This window comes from Furipterus horrens, unplaced genomic scaffold (genome assembly GCF_987537825.1).
Source record: "Furipterus horrens unplaced genomic scaffold, mFurHor1.1.pri manual_scaffold_1, whole genome shotgun sequence".
NCBI classification, from domain to species: domain Eukaryota; kingdom Metazoa; phylum Chordata; class Mammalia; order Chiroptera; family Furipteridae; genus Furipterus; species Furipterus horrens.
This window is the reverse complement of record NW_028327171.1, coordinates 188267242-188292929: the sequence shown is the minus strand read 5'-3', so window position 1 is coordinate 188292929 and position 25688 is coordinate 188267242. Positions and strand designations below refer to the sequence as shown.

Below are 25688 nucleotides of genomic sequence, written 5' to 3'. Positions count from 1 at the left end.
CTGGGAGCGGGGAGGGGGAGAAATAGGGAAATGGTGCAGGGACTAAGAAGCATAACCAGTTGGTACAAAATAGACAGGGGGATGTTAAGAATAACATAGGAAAGGGTGAACCCAAAGAACTTATATGCAAGACCCATGAACATGAACCAAGGGGGGGGGTTGCTGGAGGGAAGGGGGGGTACTGGGCAGAGGGGAGCAAAGGAGAAAAATATTGGAACTACTGTAACAACATAATCAATAAAATATACTGGAAAAATAAAAAATAAAAACAAGCTAACCATTTTTAAAAACATGGAAAAAATATATCTTGCAGATATCTGCAGCTCTTAAAGAAAAAGCAAGTAAAGACAATTATAACATATTTATGTTTCTAGCCTATTAATTCAGCATACATTTTATTTTTTTTTTTTTGTTTTTGTTTTTGTTTTTGTTTTTGTTTTTGACTGAGAAAATAACTTTATTTCCTTTGGGGGAGTGAACAGGTATCCAGTCTCAGAACTTCTGGAACTGCTTCTTGGTGCCAGCAGCCTTGGTGACCTTGAGTACATTGAAGCGCAGGGTCTTGCTCAGGGGCCGGCACTCACCCACGGTGACAATGTCGCCAATCTGGACATCTCTGAAGCAGGGGGACAGGTGCACTGACATGTTCTTGTGGCGCTTCTCGAAGCGGTTGTACTTTCGGATGTAGTGGAGGTAGTCTCGGCGGATAACGATGGTCCTCTGCATCTTCATCTTGGTCACCACACCAGACAAGATGCGCCCTCGGATGGAGACATTACCGGTAAAGGGGCATTTCTTGTCAATGTAGGTGCCCTCAATAGCCTCCTTGGGCGTCTTGAAACCCAGACCGATGTTCTTGTAGTATCGGGGCAGCTTCTCTTTACCAGTTTCTCCCAGCAGAACCCTCTTCTTGTTTTGAAAGATGGTGGGCTGCTTTTGGTAGGCCCACTCCGTCTTTCATTGAGACTCAATGCTAAATCCCAGGTTACTTCATAATTATACTCTAAAACACGGCCCCTCACCTGCAGAACTCACTCCTTAAAACCCGGAGAGACACAATCATCCCTCAAACATCCCGGACACCTTTGAACAACTGCTATTCTCTAAGACACACAGACGTCCACCCAGGATTCACTTCCCATACAATGTATACGACTTCCAAGTGCGGAGCCGCCAGGATTTAAGGCGCTAATCTAGGCAGCGCAGACACGCGCCCTCTGCCCGAACGAATCCCTGGGAAATCAAGGACGCCCGGAATTAACCCCCTAACTGGGGCGCGGGGTCCCGCTCTCTAGGACACGCCCCTGAGGCCCGGAAGGGGACCTGCCACCACGGTGCCGGCCCCGTGCTCATACCTGAATCCAGCATACATTTTAATTGTCATTGTTTTTCAATATTAAATTAAAACATCTTTTCATGTTAGTCCTCATAAGGATATAAAGTCATCCTCATTTCTTTTGAGTTCTTCATCTATCACTATACAAAATCACAAGAGATTCTCAATTCAGCTCATGTACCATCATTACAGATTTTATCTATGGTACAAAAAAAAAAAAATCCAAGTCAGTTCTATCATTATAACCAAATTTGTCATTGTCTTCATAACTTATATCCTTCTGAATTGTGGAATGTCAAATTCAATAAAATTTGAAAAAGGTATAGAAGCAATGTAGGTCTTCACAAAATATCTACACATCCTTTTTCTCTAGAGTATAATAATTTCAAAAACATATTTAATTTCCTTTTTGCTTTTAATTTATGGCTAAGAGCTTTTCATATTGCAAACACACACATACACACACATGCCTCTTTATCACTTGTTAACAACTTTCCTCAAAAGCATTTAAGATAGTCACATGTGTAAGACTCTGATTTCAAGATATTTGTAAAAGGATCCTAAATCAGAATCAAAAAAGTAAATAAAAGCATATATAGACTCTTCGGAATCTGCTGCGCAATGTCACCACGCTTGAAAAGGAAAGGAAGAAAGGTCAGGAGAGGCAGCTGCTCAGCACAGCAATCTGGAAAGGAAGGGAAGTGTTGTTTATAACGACAGAAAAACCATCGCCCAGATGAAGTTTTCTGGGGTTGGAGAAGGAAAACGATCTGAAGTGATTGCTGACTGTCTGTCAGAGTCGCATCAGGGAGGGGCCTCCCTTCTTGATCCTATGGTACATTAAGAGCAGCCCAAGCTACCTTGGCCAGTGTGGCTTAATTGATTGGAGCGTCGACTTGCAAAACAAAGGGGAACAGGATTGATTCCCAGTCAGGGCACACGCCTAGATTTTGGGTTCAGGCGTGGTGGGGGCATATATGAGAGGCAACCAATCAATGTTTCTTCCCCTCTCTCTAAAATCAGTAGGCATGTCCTCGGGTGAGGATAAAGAAAAAACAAAAAAGAGCAGCCCAAGGTGACCCACTCACAGGGGCCCACTCACACTCCTGCTGGGGACAGGAGCTGGCAGGCCAGATGTCATGCTCTAATCCAAGGCAAGGCCAGCACATCTGCTTTGTTTGATCATTTTACTGACCCCAGCCAACATCTCCAGCCCCAGTCCTGACTACAGATGCTCTCATCAACTTCACTGGAGGACAGAAAGGAGGAGAAGGCATGGCAAACAGCTATAGCACAAACTAACGCACAAAAAATTGAGAGACTACTCCTGTTTCTTGGGCATTATGAAAGTATAAGAGAATTCAAGGGCCTGGGTTCAAGTCTAGCTTTGCCACTTCCTTTCTGTATGGCCTTCAGTAAGATATTTCCATTTCATGCTCTGTAAAATGTATTTGATACTAGCACCCACCTCGTAAACTTGTTTTGAGAATTAAATGAGGGCTGAGGCTCCATGTGAAGTGCTTGGCACTATGCACAACATATAATTGGTTCTCTATAAATATCAGCTGCTATTATCATCATCATAATACAAACCATGTCTGTCCTCTGACCATTGGCACTACCCCACCTCTCTTCCTGACATTGACTCAAAGCACCAGAGACTGCCAAAGTAAGCTTGTGATTCTGGGCCCAGGAAAACATTTAGACAGCCCTAGAGTAGAGTATAACTTTAATTATTGAATCACTGCCAGTTTGGGAACCCACTGGTCTTGCCTAAAGGGCTAAGCAGGGACATTAACAATGTCCCCAGTGACCATTATGGATGGATGTGTGTGATACTGGAGAAGTTCTAAGGGAGGCAGTCAGATCTGGTTTGAAATTCCTTTTCTACCACTTATCAGCTGTGTGAATCTTTAACCTGGGCAAGTTTCATTATCTTTCTAAGCCATCAGTTCTTTATCTTTAAAATGAAAAAAATAGTTGTTAAAATATAATGTTTTAAAAGATTCAAGATGGTAAAAAAATAACATAAAATGGAATAATAATAACTTGCTTGCAAGGTTGTGGTAAATTAGATAGATGATATAGACAATTACCTAGAAAATAGAAAGCACTCAATATGCAGTAATATAATTATTAAGATCAGCAAAAACATAGATTATGGACCCAAGGGAATTTTGGTATGCCTCAAATAACAGTCCCACAAAGATGTCCATGCTCTAATTCCTGAAACCTGTAACGATGTTACATTTTAAAACCTTCAAATAGGGAAATTATTCCAAATACTCTTAAGTAAACCCAATCTAATCACACAAACCCTTAAAAGCAGAGCATTTTCCCTAGCTGGAGGCAGAAGCATGACAGGATGGAAGGGGAAGTCAGATTCCCAGCATGAGAAAGGCTTGACTCACTTGTTGCTGGTTCCAGGAAGTAGCTGCCCACTTGCAAGGATCCAAGGGAGGCTTCCAGAAGTTAAGTGAGGTCTCCATCTGAGAACCAGCAAGGAAATGAGAACTTGAACCTTAACACTGCACCGAACTGGATTCAGCCAACACCTGAATGAGCTTAGAAGCATATTCTTCCCAGAGCCTCTGATAAGAGTCAGCTGGTCAACTCCTGATTTCAGCCTTGCGAAAACTTGGGAGCAGAAAAACTAGCCAAGTCAACCCAGACTTCTGACCTATAGAACCGTATGATAATAACTTTGTGTCATTTTAAGTACTAAATTTGCAGTAATTTGTTATGAGTAATAAAAATAAAGGAATTATTGATTAAAAATGGGTTTTACTCTTAGATTGTGATCGTCTCAGTTGGAATAAGAGCTGCTGGAAGACTGGGATGTTATCAAATAATTATAGCTGATGTTTTTGATCATTTACTCTAGTAGGGCACAATGCCAAGTGCTTTGCATATATTATCTCCTTTTATCTTCACAAACTCATTAAGTAGATACTATTATAATTGCTATCTTCCAAGCAAAGAGATAAAGAAACAAAAGCACAAGAAGGTTAAAGACTTGCCAATGATCACACAGCTCATGCAGGGCAGCACCAAGATTCAAACCCAGGCAGCGATTCCAGAACACATGCCGTTCACCATAATCTCAAGCTTCCCTTAGCATGGCACAGGGGGCAGACATGCAACCTCTACTAGATATTTTGCTGAGTAGCTGAACAAATTAATGAATGGACACAAGGAAATAGTTTATCTCTTCTGACTTCACCAAACTTTGCCTTATCTGAATTATTTCTAGAACCTAAAGATGAAGCCATCTAAGGCAGTCTTATTAAATCATTTCACTAGTGAGTTTAAACTAGGCTACTCCTTGGTAACAATCTCTGTGGCTCAGCACCGAGATTACGCAAAATCTATTCTGCGGTGGGGGCAGCATTCCAGGGCAACTGTCTTCTATGCAGTAACTTGGAGAATCTAGGCCAATTTAATTTTGTGACTGACTTCTCGGTAGGAGCTCCTATAAGTTACCGAGGCAGAAGCACCTAGAAACCATGCCCACTCTCCCAGGTGTCAGCATGAAGGTGACATCGCTTACACTCACAGCCCTTTAGCCAGGGCTAGTCATGTGTCATCCTCAATTAGAAGGAGCCTAGACTTTAAGAGTTTCCATCTTCCACGTGCCAGGGAGGAGAAAAAAATCAGATATTTAAGAGTATTAGTAATAGTAATCAAAATCATTAAATCCCACACTTACAGAAGAAATAGTTTTAGTCATTAAAAAATAGTAATAGCTCAACTTCCTATATTAATTATCTCAAGAAACCTTGTTTTAGCCCCATCTATTTGACATCCTGACTTGTGGTCTGCACTTTATATCCTTCTTGACAAATGGCTTTATCCTACCTTTTTTCATGCTGGAAAGTCTTTACTTCCTTTCTCAGACGGCACATGGCCAATGATGGGATATCAATTTAGATAGTCTACCTGCCTTCTGAAGTTCAGAGGAGTTTTACACAGAATTCTCAGATTATAAATGCTGTCCTCAAGCTGTCCCAAAACTGAAGGACCTTCATAATTTATTTCAACCAACCTTAATCAAATATTTATCTATCCTCAGGAGCCAAGATAGTTCATCTATCAAAGAGAGAAAATTGAAATTTAGTTTTATTTTTATTCCTTAGGCAAAACCTCCCCCTGAATATTATCTCAAAGTTATAGAAAGTTTCTCATCCTGCTCAAATATGACTTTTATAAAAGTTTCATTTTGAGTCTTATACTTATTTCCCTAGGTTACTTGTTGAGTAAGGGCCTTGTTTTGAATTAATGAAAGTGTGAGTGAAAGCAAGAAAAATTTCCTAAAATTTAGAAAGCTCTCTGAATTAATGTACATGTCACATTATCTTGCTATCATCGTGCAGAATGTGTATCATCATACCTGAAAAATGTGACTTAAACCACAGAGGTATTAATATTCACTTTGGACAGATTGACTACATCTCTTATTTCCATGGAAAAGTGCAAAGTGATAGAATATCACATTTCTGGAAAATTAAAAATAGGTTTTTCCCCACGTCTTGAGAATGCTCTAAGGAAGACTTTGGTACTTATTTAGAACAGTAGTTCTCAAATTTTAAATATATGGATGACTTTCAGAGCTTATTAAAAGCGAGGATTCCCAGTGATGCTCCTCCTCAAATGCTGCAACAGTAGGTGTTCGGCATGGTTCTAAAACCACATTTTAACAAGCAACTTGGGTGATTCTGTATCAACCAGTGTTGCTCAATGTGGTTAGGCTATAAAGTGATAATTTTCAGTGTACAATGAAATAAGGAACTCATGTCCAATTATAAATTAGTGCACAGCTTCCTTCATCAATAAAGTCTTGCTACAAAAGAAAAACATTGTTAGTTGGACTTAACAGTGCATTTGGCACAGATGATTTACATTCCAGAACCAGCTTCCTGTCTTGGGCAGACGACAGTGGGCCGACCAGAACTCCCATGCACATTCCACACTCTCAGGAGTGATACTGGGAAAACTGAGCTCTAAAAATATTACGATGTGGGGTTATCGTTTCCTGTCAATGAAAGTTCTCTTTCTCCTGTAAGTAACTATAAAGTCAGACCTTTGAGAATAGAGACCCTGAGAATGGGTCCACCCTTGTCCAAACTGCTGCTTCCTGTAATATATTACAATATAGAAATACAGCTATAATTCTTCCTGGGTGCTCTCTCTTTCTTTTTTTTTAAATATATTTTCTATTGTTAACTTTTTTATTATTATTATTATTTTTAGATTTTATTTATTTATTTTCAGAAGGAGGGGAAGGGAGGGAGAAAGAGAGGGAAACATTAATGTGGTTGCCTCTCATGTGCCCCCAACTGGGGACCTGGTGTGCAACCCAGACATGTGCCCTGACTGGGAATCAAACCAGCAACACTTGGTTCGCAGGCCAATGCTCAATCCACTGAGCCACAGCAGCCAGGTCCTGGGTGCTCTCTTAAGAGCTATGTATGTGTAGGCTTACATAATGTTTCCTGGCACTCCATCCAATTCCCACATTCATTCAATTTTACCAATATTTTATGAATGATCATACTTGGGCAATGGTTTTATTGAATAACATAAACTTCTAGTATAAAATAAAAAATACAGTGCACTGCTTCTTTCATTGGAATCAGTGAAAATCAGGATGTCAAAAAATATAATATAATCTCAATTATCCCTTGTTATGGAAGTAATAGCCCAACTCTAATCCAAACTACCAGATAACATCCCAGAATATACACATTTTGACTTTGTAATCAATGTTAATATATTTTGCATTAAATTATACACATGGTTGAAAAAATCTAGTCTTAAAGGCAGGGTTCAAATTTATTGTACAATACTATAGTGGCAAAGCCAAGGGGGGGGGGCAGTGCATGTAGAGGAATAAATTCAAATATCAGTTTCTTATTTCATTCTTTCTTCACTATAAAATTGCAAACTTATTAAAAATATAGGTCATGACTTTATTATTCATCTTTACATTTTTTAGTAACTTGGACATGGTAGGGCTCAATAAGTCAAGTGAACTTAGCAGAAAATATAATCAAATGGAATAATTAATTGCCTATTGTGTACTTAACAATGCTGAATTTTAATTATTTTTTAGTCCAACCAATAAGTATTTATTGAATGCCAACTCTATTCCGAGTACTAGACTAGATGCAAAATTAAGTAGGACAAAGTTCTTGCAAAGTACTTGTGTCCTAGTCTGTCAGACTGACAAACCAAACAAGTAATTATAATATCATATGGTAGTACTAAAAGACTGTAGTAACAATAGTGGCCAACATTTCAATAGTTACATAGATTCAGGTAGAGTTCATGTCCTTTTTGTGCATTAACTTGCTATACCTCAGAAGCACTGTTGTACTGTATCAATCTGGATTCTTGGATACAAGCAACAAAAACCAACTCTAACTACTTCAGGGGAAAAAGAATCTGTTGGAAGACTTTGTAGAGCTCATGAAATGAACAGACAACTGGAAGACTGGACTCTCCCAAGAACCATGAAAAAGAAAGCAGAAAGCACAGTATTCAGCTTATGGTTGGAACTGCTGGTCAGGATGCCACTCTCATTACAGCCACCATATCTGCCTCTCAAAGGCCTCTCATGGGCCCCAGAGATGACCATTTCCTCAATGCTTGATGTTCCCAGCTGGCTGTCTAATTGACCAACATGGACACTCAATCACACCCTGGTAGAACTCTTGAGGAGAGGAAAGACAGAATCTAGTCCCCTGTATAAAAATTCAATCTCACCCCAGGATGATTTATAGTAGAAGAGATGCCATTTCCTAAAAGTGGGGCAAAAGTACTCTAAGAAATAGTAGAGACTCGGAGCAGCCAAAAAAATCAACAAATTTAGTGTCGATGTAGATAAGATAAGCCCTTGATTCATCCTAAAAAAAGAATTAAAAAATAAAAATGTTTTGAAATACAGGGGTGGGCAAAAGTAGGTTTATAGTTGTAATACAAATAAATAATAGAATAATAAATAAATAATAGTACAAGAATAAACTCATGTGCTTACAACTATAAACTTACTTTTGCTCACCTTTGTATGTTAACATTAAAGATTTTCCCAGCTTGAATTTTAATCAGTGCATAAAAATTTGAATTTAACTTCTGTTTAAGGAAATGCCTAAATCATTTCTCTCCACAGGCTGGACCACCCAAACTTTTAATAACTGCCAACTGTTTTAGAAGGAATAAAACCAGTTAGGAATTCATTAATGAAATTTATTCATTCATTCATTTAATAAAATGTTACCCAAAGTTACTTTTGAGGTAGACAGCTATTGTATTTTTAAAAATGATATATAAGTAGAGACTTCTTAAGCCTTTCAGTTTCAAGAGCTTAAAAGCAAATCTAACCAAACACAGGTTACATCCTCTATTCCCTTTCATAGTAATAATGCCTTGTGTTTAAATAACATCTTAATAACTATGAATATTTCACTGCCCCTAATCCTCACAATATACCTCTATGCTCCAAACTGAAAGTATTATTCTTCACACTTTAGAAAATTAAGTCACGTCTCTAAAGTCACACTAGACATTTAGAGTGGAACTTTCCAGATCATTTTGCTTATCTTTAAAAGTTACATTATTTGTCAAAGTCTAACTTTTTCCAACACTCCTACTGCTTTAATAGACAGTTATAGATGAGAATAATGGACAGTGTATGTTCCAGAATATCCTCATTCAGATTTTATGGTGTCTGAAATTATTGTATGACAAAATGCAAAGTGACAGTGAGTCAAGACTTAATGTGTTTATAGAACTATTTTTCCCCAGTGGTAATAGCAAAGTCTGGGCGGAAGAAAAGACTAAACCACACCTATAAATGGCAGATGAATCAGGCTGTGGCTGTGGTCTTCTTTTCTTTGCTATCTTCACTCAGGATATGGGCTACCACAATAAAAATAATTAGTGGCAATCAACATTCAGTACTCATATAGCTGATGAGTAAAAACTGATTATGTTAGTCATTTGTTTCACACAGAAGCGCCTTCCTTGAGTAAAGAAAGAACACTTTTTGAGTCAAAGTTCATCTGGTGCAATGAAGGACTACTAGATGATTGTAAAGATTAAATGAGATAATGTATACAAAAATGCTTTGGTCATTCTAAGAGAATATTCAGATATGCAACAGACCAGTGATAAGTGTGATAAAATATCTGAAAGACAAGTTCATACACTTTTTATTAAGTAACCAAGAAATCTAATGGTTAAATAGGCACTCTTATGAAAATCTTTCAGTTTGGATAACATTTTTCAGTAGTAAAATTAATGCCCTCTGCTTTTGTAATGCTGACATTAGAACGGTGTTGCTATATACATCAGCAAGGTTAGTCCATGAATTTTTTGAAGACCCTGCGCTCTACCTTGTACCACTTCTATTCCTGGCTTTGCTTCCCTCTGACCTGCCCCCAGTATTTGGTGCCCATGATCTTACTCTCTTTTCTCCTTCAAAATCTTAATAGGATAGATAGCAGGTCACAGCCCAGTCGCTACTTCCCAGTGAAGGGTGGGACACTGAAAACATTAAGAACCTTCCCTCTCCCAAGAAAATGTATATACACACCCATGGAATCATTGCAATTGGTAAGTCCAAAGGATTAAGTAACAATAGTGGAGTTTCAGGCATCAGACCGGTGAGGAAAAAAAGGATTCTATGGGTTTCAGAGTCCTCCTGAGAAGCCTGGACCGAAACATCTCAGGCCATCACCTAATTGAACAAAAATAAATATGAGAGACAATCTAATATTGTCAATATCCAACTAGTGATGAGCATCTCATTTGCAATGATGAGAAACCAGGATGGTACCCTAGGTCCCCAGAAAGTTAAGACCTCTTTGTCCTTTGAGACCACTCACCCTGCAGCTGGTTGTGTGTTGATTTCACCCTCCGAAGTTCATGTCCCTGCCATAGGGCACTTGGAATACAGTGACGGTTGACTCACGTTTTTCTTTCATTTATTTCATGCTTTCTTACAGCCTGCATCTAGTGTAAAAAGGTCAAAGGCAAAAGAAATGTATGAACCAAAGCCTTGAAGAATAGCCCTAGTTCTTTCAGAATATTCCTGACAGTCATAAGATTTGGAAACAAAGGAACATAGTATTTGCACTACTAGGTTATTTGTAAAATGTTTAGTAGAAGATACAAGAAAAATTCTATCCATTCAACAATTATGAATGGACCACCTACTGTGTGTCTGACAATGGTCTACATTTGCATTTCATTTAAAAGGTAAATGTAAACCAGAAAATAAAATTGATTAATTTGAGTGAAAAATATTGAAAGTACTTTGTAGTGGGATCTGTAGATTAAAATTGGGAAAGTCAAGGAAATAAATCGAGAAGATCTCTTCATGTCCAGCCTAACACAACCTTCTAGGTCATCTCTGCCTTTCATTGTTTTTGAGCCATTTCACATCTCTGTGAGTTGTAGAAATTTAATAATAATGCAAATTATTCTGGTCCATAGAACTATAAATGTTATGACCTACAGAATACAATCGATTATTGTCCTGTAAATATTGATCAGTTTTGCATCTATTTGCCAATTCATTTCAGCATGCTTTATCTGCCTATATGTGTGTGAAGGCAAATTTGAATTCTCCTTTGAGCAGGTTATAACATCTTACTGCTTCTTTAATTAATTAATGAATAAATAATATCTTTAAACTCATGTTCATTGTGTGTTTATACAGAATCATAATTGCACTTTTTAAAAAAATACAAACAATCTTAAATAAATGTTCATTATGGGACCACCTACCTCAAAAGAACATGTTTATAAAGAAATAGTAAATTAATTCAAAAGCTCTTCAGACACAAAGCTTTAAATGCAAGGAAATGCTATCTTCTTAATAAAATTGTGTTATTTTAAGGCACATTTGATAAGGCCTCAAAGTACTCCCACATTACTGATAAAGGAATAGAGCTTAGCCTGAGAGGGGGGGGACAAAATAAAGAGTATAATATCCCTTCTTACTTTTTGCTTTAAAGAAATAATAAACCGCATTGTTGTAACTCAGTGTAAGCAGATTCGAGTAAGGCAATAGAGATGGATGCCAGAAGCTACTCATATCGTTCTTTAAAATGGAAATTTACCGTCTGCTACATCACATGGACAAAATACAGAACTATTTTTCACAGCTTGTTCACTGAACAGATTATTGTAGAAAAAAAAACTTTTACATTTTCTGCAGATTCCCAAATCTCAGTCAAAAAACTCTTGGCAATTTTTAGCAGTGAAACAGATTTCACTTTCAGATTGAGATACTCCATTTAGCAGTAGTCAGATGATCTTCCAAATAAATATAGATTCGTTTCACTCTTGATTTTATTTTAAAAAAAAAATGTTTTCATGAGGTATCTTGGAGGAAATTTGCACTTATTTGGTTTTCCCAAGCTAAAGCAAAGAAAAACTCTAAGGTCTAAAAATCAGAGTTAAATAAAAAAGGAATGTTAAACTGAAAATGTTTGTTATTACAAATGATGCATGTTCATCACAGTCCCAATAAATAAATAACCCTATAACATTTTAGCCTTAGTTGCAAAGGTACTCCAGTCTTTTCTGCCCCAAATCTCGGTTCCCCAAAATATTACTAAACAGAAGTGCATGTGTTCGGTACAATATAACAGACAGCAATATGTTGAGATACTTTGCACACAGAGGTCTCTGGGCCACTCTTCTCTTTCTAGATTAGCTTTATCATCTAGGTGTAAAGTAAATGCACTTAGAAATCTATTTCCAGAACCCTGTTTTCCTTACATACCCACGCTTAATGCCACAGAAAATAAGAGGATCTGTCAAATTTAATAAATAGTTAAACCCATGAGGAAGTACTGAAATGAGTATAGCAATCTTCATATAAGCCTATATCCAAGAACCTAGTTCTGTAGATTCTATGCCTCTTCCCCAAATTCCTATACTATATTTTTCCCATGCTCTTTATATCCATGAGAGGAAATTACATAAAGTAAATCATGAATAAAGGCCAGAAGTACTGATTATGTCTTATTTTATATTTAGAATAACATATATTATATATGTGAATACCACAGGGTACCCACTAAATTTCACACATTTTGTTGCTATATCTTTAATATTTTTATAGATTTGCTAACAGTTCATCCCAGTGACTTTAAAGATGATCCCAATCATGGCAAAGCGATGTGAATTTAAAGCAGAAGCTTCTTCAAGTAGAGAAAACCAGAAATAGCTCATGCTATTAAAACAGTTTTATTATTCTTCTAATGATAATTTTACCTGGGGAGGATGCACTGTATCCAATTCTTAAAGCCACATTTTGATGGTTAATTCGACATATGGGAATAGGTTTATTTTGAACCCACTATGTTTCATTATGAAGCTTCAAAGAAAAAAGCTATTTTTCACATCCTTATTATGATTCTACAAGTATTTGGATAATGTAAAAAGAGAATTTTTCTTCAAAATAAATTAACAAAGAAAGTGGAGTCAGACTCATGGATACAGAGAGCAGACTGACAGCTGTCAGAGGGGAGGGGCTTGGGGGCTGGGTGAGAAGGGGGAAGGGATTAAGCAAAGAACAGAAAGAAAGTCTCATGGACACAGACAACAGCAGGGTGAGCGCCAGAGGTGGAGGGTGGGGTAGAGGAGGGTGAAGGGGTAATAATAAATGATGGGAGGAGACTTGACTTGGGGTGATCTATACACAATACAATATACAAATGAGGCATTGCAGAATTGTATAGCTGAAACCTATAAAATTTGATTAACCAAATGGTCACCCTAATAAAAATTTTTTAAAAGAGAAAATTGTTCTTTGCATAAGTATACCTTAATTAAAAACTAATATAAAATGTGGGAAAAAAATTGAATGAATCTATTGTGTCCATTATAAAATAAAAAATTTTATATGATAAAAACTAAATTATTATAAAAATTAATTAATTAATTTTTTAAAAGAATAATATAGGAAAGGGTGAAGCCAGAGAACCTGTATGTGCGACCCATGGGGATGGGCTAGGGGGGGTTGCTGGTGGAGGGGGGTACTGGGCAGAGGGGAGCAAAGGGGAAAAAACTGGAACTATTGTAACAATATAATCAATAAAATATACTTTAAAAAAATAAGAAATGAAAACATCTCAAAGCCTGAAAAAAAAAAACTAAATAGTTTGGTTTCAAGGGACAACTGTATGAGCTAAAGTTGCTGTGCTCTCAGAGGTAAGTGATGGTTTAGTTTACAGGTCAATAATGCAGGCATGGCAATGGCAGAACAGAGAGAAATACATAAAAGCTTTATGTTCAGGCATTTTTCAATGTGAAAAATATATTTAAAATGAGTCTACAAATTTCTTGAAAACTGCAACTCAAACAAATGGAAAAATGAGACCTAATTTACAAAAATTTTATCACCACCAAATAATACCTTTTTCTTTCTTCTCACAAAGTTAATCAAACTGCTGTGTCTGCTTTTAAAAGACTTATTAGAATAAAACCTGTTTCTGAACCTCCACCTGATGGTAGTTTAGACCACTAAGGAGAATAGTTTGGGAAGATGAGGAAAGTTAAATACATATGCCCAGCTCCATACGACAGGTCAGCAACCCCATCATATGTCACCTGCAGGTGACTCTGACTGAGGAAAGGGCTAGAGCAGCTGCAGAGAAGAGGGAGGGAGCCATAAAGACACTGTTCCTAATTATTCTAATCATGATAAAGTTTAAGCTTATAAAATAAAAATTTTTTAAAACAAGAATTATAAATTTAATTTCCAAAATTTAATCCCAAATTATGATTATTTTTCTTACGTTAAATGCAAGCTCCAAAATGGCGTCACTTGTGTCAAGGCCCACATCACCAAACTGAGACTTAACTAAATGACAGTTGCCACTGTCCCCGAAATGGAATCAAACCGGGCACTCAGGAATGGTCTGATCAGCATTCGCTGGATAATCTGCCTGATGAAACTCTGCTGTTCCCTATAAGGAAAATAACCTTTCAATAACCAATTAGCTTTTTCGCCTGGTATGTCTTTCTTGTTCCCACTCCTTTCTGCTTATCAAAGCTCTTGCTCTGTAGAGCTCGTCACAGGTTCCTTCTGTCTGTTGGATTGGATGTTGCCCAGTTCATGAATTGCCAATTAAAGCCAATAAGATCTTTACATTTTCTCAATTGAATTTTGCTTTTTAACACTTGTAAGAATTCTTAGTCTAAAATTTGAGATAAACCTAAATAATAGTAATACTTATAACAATGGCTTTTTCTAAAAATAAAAGATTTTCCCTAGATCTGGTATTTATTTCTGAGTTAGCATTCTGTGGGAATGTATTTTGATGCTGGCTATTAGCCCACATTGCTGAAGCCTAGTACACACTTGGGGGAACCCAGATCCAAGCATAGTTCAAGGCCATCATGCTCTTTGGTCAGGACTGCTACCTTCCTAATTGTTATGTGTTTTAGGTATCACCCCTGCATGGCATCTTTAGCAGACTGCTGAATACGGCTTGTTGTTACCATACCTTTCATTGGAAAACCAGTGAGACCTAAGAATTTTAGTCCAAAGGAAGATAACAATGAGGTATAAATCTGGTGTCTCGCTGCCTACCAGACACTAATAGCTAATAATGTAACACCCCAAGTCTTAAGAGTTTAAACTACCAGGTACAGAAGTCAACTGGGATTTAACCTAAATAACTAGGGCCATCCCAGAAGATCACAACTGTCAGATATAGAAAATGTGTTTTTGTTTTGTTTTTGTTTTTGTTTAAGTGGCTGTGACTGAATTGTCCTTTTAAATTTGAAAGGGGACTAAAGGCAAAGAGGGTTAAGGTTACTGCTAAGGGTTAAGGCAGTGAATTATTCAAGTAATTCCTATTACATGGCCCTTTGGTCCTGCCTACCTTTTCCTTCTTTGCCACTAAACTCCTCCTGACATTCTCACTTAGCTACTCGGTCTCTCTGGCATTTTCCTGACCTACCAACTTGTGTACACACTTCCTCAAAATCATTTTGAGCCATTTTAATTTTTTAATTAAGAAAAATTAACTCATTTTTTCAGATTCTAATAACATACATACTGATTTTTACTTAATGCGAAATATAACATTTAAGAGATAGAAATCTCCGTGGGCCTAAATGGGACACCTGTGGTAAATCTCCAGTACGAAGATAGAGAACCCACATCTCTCTTTCCTTCTCTCCTTCTCTCTCTCTCTCTCTCCTTCTGTGTGTGTGTGTCTCTTGGGCCCATTTTTGATAGTGGAAAGGGAAGAAAGATTTTACTTACTTTGGTATCAACATTGTTCAGTGAGTGATAGCTTCTCAGCATTTAAGTTTTCGTGGTAATACCTATAAATTTCACTCCAGTAATTGCATTGCTCTCAACAGTCAGTTTAGTCTTTGTTCTCTATATGACTTTTAAATGATTCCTTTGTACACACCAAAATGCAATTTGTAACTCACTTTACAAACCTGGGTATATAACAAGGTAATATCATATCATTCTACTATAAAATATGAGCAGCACCTCTTTAAATTAAAGGAAAAATTAAATGGCATTTTATTTATAATTTCAAGTCATAGAAGCATAGAGCTTATCAGGATCCAAGAGATCATCTAACCCTAAATCTTCATTTTATTGATACATGTAAGGAAACTAAAAAACAGAGAACCCGGTCAGACCTAGAACCAAGATATGTTCAATAGTCTGTCTCATAGACCCATGGCTTATTTTCACCTGAAACTTGCATTTTATGATATCTTAACAATTACAAAGTAAATATTATCAGATTGAATCTGTACTTCACTTTGTGAGGACTTCCTTATGAAATTCTTGACACTGTAAAAAAAAATTTATTTGTTTTATCATCCAACTGTTTATGAGGACAATACAACATATTGTTATCTGCTGGTAAAAATATTTATAGTCACTGACCATGACCCATAGATCAGCCAGTATGGATTGATGATTTACAAGAATTTGGGTGTAAATGTGTATTTCTTTTCTATTTAGATTTCCATGTTCTCGTGTGCCCCGAATAATTTTTTACATGAGATTTTATGCCGTGGATGAACATTATGATTAGTGTTCAAAGGCAGACCCACCACCGACGTATCTGACTAAATCTCTTCTCTCCCCATGTTAGGCAGCCTCCTTTTGGGAGTCACAAGTTTTTATGTGAAATTCATAGCCTCTGAGGTAGCTGTTAAACACTTGAGTGCTACTCTTATTGCACCTTGCTCACAAGCAATGGTAGATTGTAAAAGAAACATTTTAGTAAGTAAATCAAAAAATATAACACATCCATCTGAAACTCTAGGAGAAAACAATTAAGCTCACCGTCAGTGGTATCGCTGCCCATAAAGTTTAGAGTAATGTGAGCCTCTGGCTTCCCAAGCAACCTGGGTTTTTGCCAGATAGGCATTTGGAAGGGGATCTTGGGTCATTCTATCAAAATTTGCAGGGATAAAAACACTGAATGTCTTGATATCCCTGATTTTTATGAAAAGCTTCCCTTGATTCCCTGGCTGAGTGTACTACTCTCAACAGATCCAGATTCTATAACCTGGCCCTTATTAACCTGGAGACTGAAACCATGTTTTTTTTGTCTGTGAGGAGAGACATAATTTATGTTGGCACTACAAAGAATTTTAAAAAAAAGTATTAATAACTAAGTTTTAAAAAGAATATTCTTTTACCAGCTTTAACTCATTTGTATGCAATGTACTCTTAATTCCATTTAAAGAATCAGAGAAAATCTTAATACATACATATACAAAAAGGTTATGAGCATGATAAAAGTACAAAAATAGAACAGTGAATAATTATCCATTGATTATTAAGTTTTTCTTTCTGTAATCAATCTATGACTCAGAGATTTTGGCCACGAAGTCTTCACTGGCCACAAAAGGAGGTTCAACAGTGTGATTTAAAAAAATACATATATATTATATAAAATCTCTGTATCAAATGAACAAAAAAAAATTTCATCCCCTCTTGTCTGTGGTTGACAAATCTACCTCATTAAATCAGAAAGATCATTTAGTTTCTCATTCAGAGAAAACCTGAACGTTCACACTCAATGCTACGATTTAACAATTTAGGTTAAAAAATATGTTTTCCTCCTGTATTTGTTACTAAATTCCGAGCTTTAATCTTATTACCTTTTTAAAGGTTCTGCTTGCTCTTTATTCATTTTGCTATCCTATTCCATAACTATTATTAAGCTAAACTTCCCTCTTTTAAAATGCCCTCTGTTCTTCTACCACCCAGGCTACAGATGAAATCTCCATGAAATCACAATTGCGAAGAATTCCATTTACCAAAGAGCAAGAAATAAGTGATCTCTAATGGATTAGGCTTTTTATAATTATACAACACATTATTTTACTTTTAGAGAAAAAGAAAATAATATCTTAACAGTCACGTTATACCATGCAATAAAAGTAGCTGATAACTTTTCCTCATATTTAACTAAGTTTTCTATTAGAACTTCTTCCTGGCTATTTAAATATGTTTAAACTAATGGTTTTCTGTAATTTGTCTTTTTTCTTTGGAAACATACCGTGCCATTGTCAGTTTTTTAAAAAGAAGCAATTTTCTGACTTTTGAGATTGAGCAGGTCAAGGAAAAATTACTATGGTTGAAAACCCATAATTAAATAGATAATGCAGCTGCACTTATGAGAAACTAAAATTAAGTTTATTCTATTAATACTTGATTCTGAAATGCTTTTTTTAATTTTGGTTAAGGTTCATTTGGAGACATACTTTATACTCTGTCTTTGCTGATTATATTTAATAAGTAGTATGTAGGAATACAATAGTTGCATTCTTATAGACAGACATTTCCATTCACTTTCCTCCTTAAAATATCATTTTCAGAAGTATTTTTAAATAAACTAATGAAATATGTTTTGTCAATTTGCATTCATTTTTATTGTGATTATTCTGAATAAATCCATGTTTTCCCAAATGTTAAAACTGTATGTTCAAGAAATACATTTTAAGCACTAACTTTTATGATCACTATACATAAAGCTAGCATTTTAGAAAAGAAAATAATCAAAGCTTTTTAAATTTGTTTTTATTAATTTTTCTAAATGCAGCATATACTTTATTTCATTAAACAATACTAACAATGCAAGGTGTTTGTGAATTTATGAGAGTCACCAGATTTATCTTCTGATTATAGCTCCTCTATGAACCATTCATCAAATTAGGTTACATTTAAAGAGTTAAAATATTTTATATAAACTCAAGTCTAATAAATAAATACAACCATTTAGAACAATTTAAAAAGTCATAATATTTGTCACTGCTTAATTTTAATGGTACATTTTAACAAATCAAGATAAACACCCTTTAACCTCCCCTGCAAACCTCTTGGATTGAAATCTGAATAACATTTACATAAAATTAGATATAATGTGAAAGCCTTATTAAAGCAAATGTATGTATACTATAAAATTATTTATGTATTGAAAGAGTTGTAATCTCCATTTAAAAGCTGGTGCTGACTGTCAGAATATACCTAAATGTTTGCTATATCCTTAATCAGAAAGCTTATGTTTTTTTCATAAGTATATTGTAAATGACAAAGTGATATAAAAAATAGTAATTAACTGCAAATACATCTGAAACCTTAAGCTTTGAATGTTGTTTCTATTTTGTAAAACAAAAAAGCCTTTTTCCTGGAAAAGAATGTTCTGGTTTTGTTTTTGCTTTCATCTAGAATTGTTTTAAACACATCTTCAGCCAATGTGTGATTTCTTCTTGGTGATTACAGACCTGTGATACTCTAAAGCTACAGACCAGCGGCTGGGCGATAGCTATATAGAAAAATATATACTTTTCAGTTACCACAGATTTACTGAAAGAAAAGTCCTAGGAAATGATAAAAGTACATGGTTTGAGGGGGAAAAACTACAACAGAATGAGGACTTTAATGAACATATTCTTCTCTGACACTCGAGTTCAGTCCTGTTGCCTGTTTATTTGGTCATTTCTGTTCATTTGTGATTGTACTAAAGCTCCTAGAATTCTATTTTCCAGATGCTTATATTCCACAGAGAGAAGGAAAACTGATCCATGAAGTTGTTATTTGCATAAAATGCAGAAGCATCTGTCACAGGCTCCTTCCTGGTTGAGTTTGTCATCTAGGGACCCTGCAGCTGGACATCCTCAGCATCAGGTTCCCGTGAAGGTGAAGAGTCCCCTGGGAGGATGGCATCTAGGGGCAAGGTGAGAACTTCCGCCGTTCACAACAGGCATAGTGACAATTATGTTTTTGGTAGGATCATGACGTGGGCCCTGTCTCTCTCTTACACTCACGCACCTAGCCCACGATTAGCCCTAGAACTACTGTAATTGACGACATTCCTCCATAAGTGTCTTATCAAGATTACGATAAATTAATCATAACAATGTATACTGTTACGTTGCACAGAGGGCGGATATGTTAAGGGAAGATTAGGATTTTTCATAAGCTTTTATTGTAGTGGCAATTTTTGCTTTGTTTGGTTTGGTTTTGTCTTGTCCTCTCCCAGGCCTAATTAAAATCCTGTGATTATGAATATCTTTGTGCCCACTTCACACACACACACACACACACAGAAAATTGCTTCTATTGCTAAAGTAAACTGTAAAATCAACATGAATCAAACTTAAAGAGGCACATTTCAGTTTCATTCTTTATCCGCACTTATTCATAACTGACACTCAAACCAATAATTCTAAGTGTCAAGGTCAGTGGTCAGAAATGTCTGGAAACTGTCTATAAATGTCCATTACTGCATTATTGTAGAAAGCTAGTTTTCCACAAGGACAAATATAAACCAATTCAACAGCAAAATTATTTGCAATATTTTCTAAATATATTTTACATATTTCTCAAAGTGTTTGGTATGATAATGCTCTTTATGAAACACTTTTTATTCTTAGTCTACCTTTATTTTTCAGCCGATACAGTCACTATTCCTTGTTTCCCGTGGATAGAGTTAATACAATCTGTCAGACAAGGTCTTTGTGAGTAAATGGCATGGAGAAGCCGGCATAGTAACCAGTTAACAAATTCAGACTTTGGAATAATAACAGTTCTTAACAACAAACTGCTGTAATTGGACTAAAAGTTTCTGTGATGCAAGTTCATCAGTAAGCAGTAATCAGATAGGAGGCTTCTTTGAAACTTTTTCGATTCATAAATAATATAGTAGTTTACAAAGAGGAAGTTTGCGGGAAGCAGCAGTAAACAGTCTCACAATCCATCTGTTATTATGGAATCCAGAAGAGCTGAATCAGGTTCCACATTGTTTATGATATAAAAGATGCTTGGGAAATGTTGCTGAAATCATTATTAGCCAAAAATGTCATGTTTTTACTTTTTAGAAGTCTGAGTCATATGGGTTGTACCCACCTGTGTGAATAAATGCAGGAAATTTACCTGGATTAATTATTTGATAAAATACCAAATGCACTTTTAAAAAAGCTCTCTCATGGCAGAATGTATCCTTATTCTTTAATTATTGATTAATTTTCAAAGTAATTTTCAAATAAGTTTTTAAGCACTATGTGATTCTTTAAGACTTTAGCTTTAGAGTCCCATATAGAATGTGATGAAATTCAGTATTTAGTATGTGAAATTAAAATAACCAAGGCCAAAATGTTCTGTTTTCATCTTCTGACCTTAACTTCACCCCACTTTTCCTCCTCACTATATTGCAACACACACAAACACACACATACAGTTACAAGGAAGGATGTAGTGTGAGTTTCACTCCTGTTGCCCTTTCAGATCCAAGAACTATTCCCCAAATCTAACTTGCTTGATATTCATTTAATACTTTACAAGTTTGAAAAGAACAAACCAAGAGATGTATAAATGCAAAGGAATTTCAAAAGTTAGGCACGTTTTCTATCAAATTTTCTCTAAATGAGATCAAAATGACTTTCTCATATAGCTTTTTGTCCAAATCCTGATGTTAATACATTCTACCATAGTAAGGTAAGCAACCACAGCTGGAAAATACAGTGACTTGACATCCAACCAAACCAGAGGTTTCTAACTTCCGGAAACAATAGCAATACAAGTATTTCTATCGATTTTCAATAGTACTAACTTAGAGATGTAATACAATTAGTCTACCACTTATTCTTAATCAGCTAGAAATAGGTTTTGCCATCATAGGGAGAATGAACTAAAAACCCATCCAAAGCCAATGTCACTGCAAAGATAGATGTGACTACACTGTTCATAAGGTAAGTAGCAGATATATGGATTTAAAACCATGGACCCAGTATCACCTTCCTTGAGTTTCATATTGCTTTAGAATATTTTGTTGTACTTTACAAAACCCAGATAACAAAAAGTTACTCATAATCCTCCTCAGGATACATCCTGTTGGTCTGAACCATACAGAAACCAGCTAGACATATTTTGCTCTTCATCAGCTCTCCAGACCTAGAGGGGAATTTTCCCCCAAACACTGACAATAGCGCCATCTTCTGGCTGCATGAGTAAAGCAAGCCCTACATTCCACTTTGTCAAACTGCTGGAAGTTCGTTATTCCGGAAACAAATAATCTTCAACCAGGTTTTCAAATACAGTACTTTTAATTAGTAAGTGTGACCTTGTGCCTTTGTAACTAGTACTGAACAATTTCCTTTGACAGATACACTTTCGTAAGTCTAATACTATTTGATTGTCTCTAGCTGCTAAATTATGTTAATTTCTTTTCCACTCTCCCATTTTTTAAATTCCTTGTAGTTTACCTTAACCTTAGCCTATTATGCATACCTACTCATTCTACCCTAAGAATTGTTTCTCTATACATAGTTCTATATATATGTCTCTGCCATTTTCATTGTATTTGATCACTCCAGTTGTATAGGTGACGTTTATTTAGAACAAATTTTATACTTCAATGTCTGCTCTCCTTTTCAAGTACTTATTTTTTCCTATATTTTCATAGCTCCTCACTTGAACCACCATTATATTCTTCTGATGTCATCCAAATTAGTAAAATTTAACAATCAGTCAGTAAAATGTACATGAATCACTATAATTACTTCAAAAATCTCCGTTGCCATAAAATGCTAGCTGCTGTTGATGAACATTGGGAGAAAAGCTACATCTTTTCATGTACATCCGGCAACAGATAAATAACCAAAATAGTAATGTCTCTTTCAACCTTTCAATATGTTCAGCAGAGTTAAACACCAAATGGAGTAATGATAACATGCAAGGAAAATTTGGTATCTTCATAATGATTTAAAAACTACCACAGAAAGAGGAATAGCAGCACTTTGGACGAGGTGATCAGCAGATACTGGTAGAAAAATAATTAGGTGGGCGGGTGTGAACAGGGGCACAGGGAACGAACCGCACAGAGGATGACGTACAATAATATAGAAAGGAGGGCAGAGCATGAATAAATCTTCTAACCAAAGGAGTACACAAAGGACGCTTGAGCGTCCTTTTGTTCTTTAAAAAAAAAAGAAAAGTTGTTTTTAAAAACTGAGCTTGCCAAATTTTAGTCAGGGAAAGAGATGAGTGACAGATGAGGAGTAGTGAATATTGAGAAATGTAAGTGGGTCAGAAAGACACAAGTGAAAATGAGGAACTAAAATTTACACATGGAAGGACATGGGCCTCAGAAACCCAGACTAGACTCTATTTAACCCCCTGCTAGAAAAAAAAGGAAGCAACACACCAATGATTCCTGAGGCTTTAATGATTCAAAGGAATGTTCTATCCGGACCACAGTGAAGGAGCCACAAAAAAAGCAGATTGGAGGATCCACTGACCTGACTCCAACTGCAAAGGAATTATGCAAATCCCTGTGGAAATTAGAACTCAGCCATGCCCTGTCACTCACGTGTTTACCTCGGCTGCACTATCACTGGATTAGAGCTTCACTCCTCAGCTAAACTAGTGGTTCACAAATTCTGACTGCACCTTCCGTTCAGCTGGGGAGCTTTTATACTTCACACTGCCCGGGTAGCACCCATCCTAACCACTCACTTTATAGACTCCCTTGGGGGTCTAACAGGCATTCTCACCCCTAACACATCCCCAGGTCCTTGCAATGTGCACCAGTGGTGAGAAACCAAACCTCTGCACCAGATTAAAGAGCCCCCAAGGGCAGATTTAGTCCCTTTTATTATCCTCAGGGTATTAAGTAGGTCCTAACACACCTTTGCCAAGTGGAAGTAACAAAAGTTAGCTTTGTAACTTCCCATCTTGGTGTGTTTTAGAGTCGTGGGTTTTCATTCCAAACCCATTCTCCTTCTCCTAGACTTCACAGAGCTCAACATTTCCGCTTCCTAATCCTGTGACCTGGTACAAGCTCCTCAACTCCCTCAGCTTTAGTCTCCTGGTTTGTAAAGTGAGCTGTATCCTAAAGCTGTTGACAGGATCCAGGGAGATAATGTGAGCAAATCCTCCAGCTCAGCGCCTGCCAAATAGTCAGCGCTCCAAAAATGTCAGCCGTTATTATTATCCATTTATTCATGAGTTAATTCCCTGCCAGCAAAAAGGAGTTTTTGAAAGTCTTTTGTGAAAGAAAGTATCAAGAACTTTTTCATAGTAGCCTGAAAAGGGGAAGTCCAAGAGACAGAGGAAGAATAGATTCTTTTGGAAGTTTAGACGAATGTTAAAAGATGAACCTTGACAGGTGAGGAGCTTCTTTCAAATCCAAAGGCAACTACATACCTTATCTTTTACCAGATTCAAGAATTTGAGATTTAGAAAATCGACATATAATCCATCGGGTGTTTGCACAGAAAGGAACATGCTTCGAGGAGCAAATATTATTGTAAGTAGTGTATAAACCAAGAGCAGAGCAGACTCTTTGAACACTTTTGACACAATCCAATATGGAGTCACTGTCAGCCATGAGAGTTATGTCAAGTACTATGTCAAGACTGAGGTAATGGGGCTTACAGGAAAGTCCTTAGGGGGAGCCTGGAACACCACAAGTCTGGACACCTGGATAAGGATTCCATCTGGACACTTAAAGGAGTGGAACCTCCACCCCTGGTGGGCTATGAGAACTCAGAGCTCTGACCACCCCGTGCTGGAGCTTGGCTGTACCATGGGTCCTGCTTGGAGCCCTGCAGACAGCCACTGCACCGGACAAGGGCCGCCACTGCAGCCGCCTCTCCACCCACGGAGGTTGTCAGTGGCCTGGACTTTGCACCGGACACTCACCTGCTCCCTTCTATTGGGTAAGCTCCCCCTCCCTGTATGTAACTTGCATGTGACTCTATTGGCTTTTTGGGGAGGTGTCCCCAGTAAACTGGCATTGTGGCAAGACACAAATATAAATTACCCCTTTTGAAGACACTTCCTTGCTCACGACAAGTAATCACCAAGTTGAGGGTCCCTCACTCATTCTTGTACCCCCAACCAAGCCCTCTGAGCCCCGGGCAAGCCCAACTATATGCTTGCTGTCCACTGGCCCTAAAATAGCAGCTCCTGTAAAGCAGCATAGATGGAAGCTGCCCCCTGAGGTCAGTCTTCCAGCTCCCTTACAGCTGGTCCACCAAGGAGGCCTCCCTCTGTGTCCATGTGGCCAGAAATGCTCTCTGAAATAACAGAACACATCCTGGAAACAGGAGTCCCCGAGCTCTGCCCCTGCTGGCCTCTCTGCTCCAGTTTCGGAGATCCTGTGCAAGTTGTCCAGTTGCAAAGAACTCAGTTATTACGCCTCCAATCGGGGGGGCGGGGGGGGGACAGGAGCAGGAGTGTTGGGGCAGGGCTGGTGGGGCAGAAGATCCACACTGAGAACAAGACGTATGCTTATAATTGAGTTAAACGTATTATCTTCAAGCATGGAAGTCTGAAAGGCAAATTAACCTCAGAAGAAGCATTCCTGCAGGTAAAAAGCAGATGCTCTGGGTAGGAAGGGTTTCATCAAAGGCCAGGAAAGCTAGGTGATTGGCTATTATGTGTAAAATGGAAGCTGTTTTCACAATAATCAACTTGTTAATTTTCAATGAAATTATTTCAAAGAAATTTTAGCATTTCCTGAACTCTCTTTATTTGCCTCTATGCTTTTATTTCACCAAATGGACATAATGTCAATGTTCAAAAAGGAAGTATTTATGCCTTTCTTTCAGCAGTTAATTACTACCTGTCAGGCCATTGAAGAATTCAGGCAAACCTGGGCGCAGTAAAATGCATAGCCTTTAAAGGCAGAAATTCACTTATTCAACAAACGCATATTGAGCATCTGATGTGTGCAGTGTATGACTGTGGTTTCACTCAAAGTCTGTCAATAAACACAGAAGGCAGACCATTACCCCCATATTAAATGCACACAAATAAAAAACTAAGTTATGAGCTGAA

General features: G+C 37.0%; 1 pseudogene; it reads right to left on the bottom strand.

Moving 5' to 3' along the window:
• Nucleotides 1-444: 444 nt before the first annotated feature.
• On the bottom strand, nucleotides 445-24131 carry LOC150022466 (small ribosomal subunit protein uS17 pseudogene; annotated as a pseudogene).
• Between the last annotated feature and the right edge of the window lie 1557 nt (nucleotides 24132-25688).